Raw genomic sequence first — 5141 nt, 5'->3', positions numbered from 1 at the left:
TGTGTAGAGAGAGAGAGAGAGGGAGAGAGAGAGGTCCACACAAATATATATGCTAACTTATATTGAATACAAAGGAAGGAAATCATAAAACTACATTAGTAATGTTTCACGAAGCAGCGAAACAACATTGTTAGATAAATTATACAACCAACAGAAGGCAATGCCAACCACATATATATTTGGTATTGGTAATGGACTTACTTCCTACAGCTGTAGTAACTTGAGTATATTTTGCAATCTACAGTGTTTGAAACTGTAGACCAGTAAAAAACATTACAGATTACCCTTAGTCATTACGCCAATTAACTTGAATAATGTCAATAATGAATAATATCCGACAGTTACATAAAAAAGTAAATTTAACACAATATATAAATATCTACATTGTGGAAATTGTAATGGTGTTAGATTATATAAAATCCAGAGCTAATTTTCTAATATAAAATATTACAGTGGCTGCTGTTGATTGAAATGCCCGCCTACTTGTGTATCAGTTAAAAATTAGGGACAGTTAGCCCTTGTGTAACTTTGCACAAAAATTCTAGAAATAAACAAACACTGAAAAGTTGTAGTTATGTGCCCAACATTTCAGAATGGCGGCTCTTTGTATGATATCACGTGACATCACTTATGTTATCTATTTCAGGAGAGATATTGTACCAATCACCAATAATAGCTGTGATAATGATAGCTGTTTAAACATTATGCTGCTTTACGTTTAATGTTGTAAGAATAAAAACGAAAATAAATTTCAAAGAGAAGAAAGAATTAGTTTAATAGTTTTTAATAAATATTTGATACATGTGTTAATAAGTTCCTTTTAACATATTTGGTACTACGGTACAAAAGCACAAATGATTTAATATCTATAATTCAATTAAAAAACAGTTATTATTATTTTAAATAAAATAATTCGGCTAAAAGACTATTAACCTACATAACAGCATGTGCAATTTCTTTGAGTTAATTTTTTATTTTTATATGCACTGTGGACTGATGAGTTTATGACAATAACAACTATTTTATAAGATAGAATATTGGGATACTCAGTCATCTGCTTATTGTATCGTTATCCAAATTCTTCAATAAAATGCATTGCATCAGGACACATCTTTGCTGTTAACTATTTTATTCTGCCTCTCTATTTCAGTACTTACGGCACTTTGCCTATCAATAACATCATGACAGATGCAGAGTAGAAGCACAAAAACACGAACATTAATCTTCGTCTTCCCGAAGTTTCGATAAGCAACCACGCAAAAAAAACAGCTGGAAAAGAAAAATAAGTTTTTATTATTGTTATGGTAATCTACAATAAATGATACTTACATTTCAATAAAATATCTACAGCATGGTAAGTTTATAAGGGCGGAAATAAAAAAAAACACGCAAAACTTCTAACGACGTAGCTAACAGGACATTTTAAAACACTTTTTTATATAAAATATGTGAATTCAATTTCTATAAAAGAAAACAAACTCAAAAATATTTAAATTAACTGATACATCTAAATTATGTCGTAGCGGGGCCATAGCAAGATCAACAATCTTGCCTACTCTACTCCCCCCCTCTTCCTGGTGACTCATCTGTAAGATATTTATAGTTTGGTATAATTATCAAAAATAATTGAGTTTTTATATATCTGTTGAATTAAATACAGCACAGCGGTCCTCACCTTATGTTTATGTAACTTATACAACTTAGTTTTGTTCTGGGGCACTTAATGACATTTTCATATAACTTTCTTATATGAAAGAAATAAACTTAACTCTCCTAAAACTCACAATGAAAATATTTTGAAAATCACGGCAATAAACCTAGCTTAGACTTCAGTTAAATTAATACTTCTTTAAATGTTGAAAATAATTTTTATTTTCAAAACACGTTCAAAAATACACGAAATTCTACCAAGAATACTGATATTCATAAAAAATGAAATATCACAGTTCTCAAGATAGAGTACTTATTTTAAATATTTTTCAAAAATATCAAAAGTAAACATGTGTGTAAATTTCAATCAATTTCCAAAAAATAAGTTATATTAATCGCCAGAAAGGTTTAGCTTTATTGAGTTAGGGGCCATAGGAAACAATTTTTGTGGAAAAATTAATATAAGAGGTAAGTTCAATGATGTGTGAATCAAAAGTTTAATATTCATTCAGTTTTTTGTACTTTGTCGTATTGCACGATCCTTTCCTTATAAGTCTAAACGATTTTCTGACGTCATTTTGTTCACACAATGTACTCAATAGTCTATAAACAACGTTTCTATTCGTTCTTTTTTTAAATTTACCGTCCAGTCCTGAAGTGCAAACAATACAGTTTTCACTCAGGTAGGGGACAGGAGGGGGGGGGGGGAAACGATGAATTTACCAAAAGCGTTTTAATTGTAGTACCTGACTTTTCTGCAAGCTTCACATTAAAACCACTGAGCTTTAGGATTTTGTTTTCTCTTTAACTTAGGCTGTCTTTAAAAAAACCGTAATGATAAAGTGAAATATCGATATTGGGCAACGTTTTCTTTCCCCGCATGTTTTTCGCTTTGTTAATGGTGCGTTCTGTGTATCCATTTTGCCGAAACTGTTGATAAATATTTTATTAAATCTTTGTTTAAGCACTGACATTATACCTTCTTCAAATTTAGCAGGTTTTAGCTCCCTACCTTTATTAGCTGATGATGGTAATTCTACTCTCTCTTTGAAGGAGCACATGTTTTATTAACATTATCATAATATCTGTTATTTGTTAGTTAGAAACCTGATTTACACTATTTTATTGTAGAAAATTATCATTACTACATCATTCATATCGCGCTAAGCATTTTTAGTATCTAAAGGAGTATTCGGTTTACAGAAACTACTATGTGGGGCCCCTCCCGGGCTTTGAGAGACACCCCTTACAACCTTGTCAAATGAAGCTCTTTGGGCAAACATAGAATTTCAGTGGATAGTGATCTTCTGAAGGTGATTATAGACATTTTCCTTTGTAATGAAAACAATGTTTTCCAGAAAAAACTTTTAAATGTTTATTGTGTGCTACGTTTGGAGCTTGAGCATGATGCTTTTTTTTCTGAGAAAGAAAGAATGAACTTGTCTGGCATAAATCATTCTCTTCACAAAGATTCATGTATAAGCTGCATGTTATGATTTTTAGTTAATACACAAATTACAGAATTTGTGTATTAACTACGGTTTATAATTAGAAAATTACGGTAATAAATTTTCAAAAAGAGCTCACTACGGTAATACTTGAAGACGGCTTGAATGGGTAATGAAAAAAAACTTTAATATAAGTTTAACATAACAGCAACATAAACAAACGAAAAATCAAGGAATCCATCTTAACTGAGCAAAACAACCCTACTCTAAACCAACACTCTGGAATGCCAAGATATCTCTTATAAGTCGTGCAACAGTATTCGGTCATGTGACCTCTTTATTCCATCCTGAATATATATATGTCAGTGTAAACTACTTGTACCTGATGATAACAAAACTTTGTACATTTGCTGTTATGTTTAACTTATATTAAAGTTTTTCTTCATTACCCATTCAAGCCGTCTCCAACCAATATTAGTCTCAAAGTGGGTTCCTCGTCATCGAATTTGAATTCACTACGGTAACTTTGATTTTGCACACGCATATTGCTTTATTTGAGAAGTAAATATAAATTAGTGTAAAATAAAGCTCTGTGTTGAAATTCTATATGATTATGAAAAAGTTGACAAAAGTCAAATTCAGTTATTAATCATGAGATATTTCTTATTAAAATATTTATTGGGATTCAGTTTGAGAATATAATAACAGTACAATACTTTAAATACCTTTTATAAATTGTACATCTATCAATGGGCAGTCTAGCTTAACCTAGCTGCTCATTTATGTACATATTTATAATATATTACCACAAATCTCTGCTGCTGTGGTCCAGAGTAGATTGATGTAGTCAGAGAGCAAGAGTGGTTTACAGGACATGTAATATTCCGGAGCAGTCAAGTTTACAGAATATAGTTGTTCTTCTTCGGCATATTGGTTAGCTATAGAGAAAAAAAACAACATATATTAAGGTTTATATATCATTAAACATTTATTATTTAAGTGTATTTTGCACACAAACGTACACTTATTTTATAAATCTTAGCAAGTAAATAAATAAAGTTAGCAAAACCGCATTATGTCCTTAACATATCCTACCAAAGATCATTAATGTTTATTAAACAAATAACAGAGGGAAATGGAATTAAAGACTGCGTATTTTGTGAAATGATCGTACCATATTCCATTAAGTTAAGAGCTTCATTTCAGAGAAAAAAAATTGTTCGCAACATAGAAAGAAGCCAAGTTGTTAGTGGTGAATAAAGTTCAATACACCAAAGGCTACAAAGTGATAAGAAATTAAGTGTTTGTAAACTTGGAAAGTCATAAAATATTTTACGTACAACGAACGTATCGTTAACAAATATAACTTATTACATAACATGAAACCTATAAATAATGCCTAATTATTATGATTTGTGCAAATAATATCTATTGCTTTCTTATCTATCCTTTCTCGCGCCATAACGTGAAGAAGATAACACTTAATATGTATTTGGTTATGAAGCTTATAGACTTAGCTTTGTGTCATAGATATGTAAAACGTTTTTGTAACTTCACTTTCTTAATGGTCCACTATGACTTGAATTTTAGTAATAAATCATTCAAAGGGCCCTCTAGTATTTGATGTTAATAATGTATAAAAATACTACGTATTTGACAATGAGGATCATCATCAGTTTAAAATCAACCTACTTTTTATTGGCAGTCCACCATGTAAAATCACTTGAGGAGCCAGAAGAACAATGCCATAGTATACAAACATTAAGGAAATCCTAAAATTTTCACAAAATCAAAGAGTTAGTGTATCAATGCACCTTTAAAACTCAGGTTCTACGGCAATATAAATGCTCGAGTTTAGAAGGATTTATTTAAATAAACAACGTTCATAAGTACAGTAATTTAATTTTAAGTATAATATTTTTATGGCAAAAAAAATCTTGTTCATTATTATTCGAATTATTTACAAAAATATATTAACAAAAAATTCAATTAACAACTTAATTACTTACTCACCACAAGTATATTAAGCAGAAGAAAAGTTTT

General features: G+C 30.2%; 1 long non-coding RNA gene across 1 annotated transcript; it reads right to left on the bottom strand.

Moving 5' to 3' along the window:
* Positions 1-1146: 1146 nt before the first annotated feature.
* LOC111086775 lies at positions 1147-4848 on the bottom strand. The gene is made up of 3 exons (XR_002611505.1): positions 4791-4848; positions 3905-4036; positions 1147-1269 (listed from the first exon to the last, which is right to left on the bottom strand). It is a non-coding gene; the product is annotated as an uncharacterized LOC111086775 (long non-coding RNA).
* Between the last annotated feature and the right edge of the window lie 293 nt (positions 4849-5141).

The sequence above is a fragment of the Limulus polyphemus genome, unplaced genomic scaffold (genome assembly GCF_000517525.1).
Source record: "Limulus polyphemus unplaced genomic scaffold, Limulus_polyphemus-2.1.2 Scaffold1423, whole genome shotgun sequence".
NCBI classification, from domain to species: Eukaryota; Metazoa; Arthropoda; class Merostomata; order Xiphosura; family Limulidae; genus Limulus; species Limulus polyphemus.
This window is presented reverse-complemented; position numbering and strand designations above follow the sequence as displayed.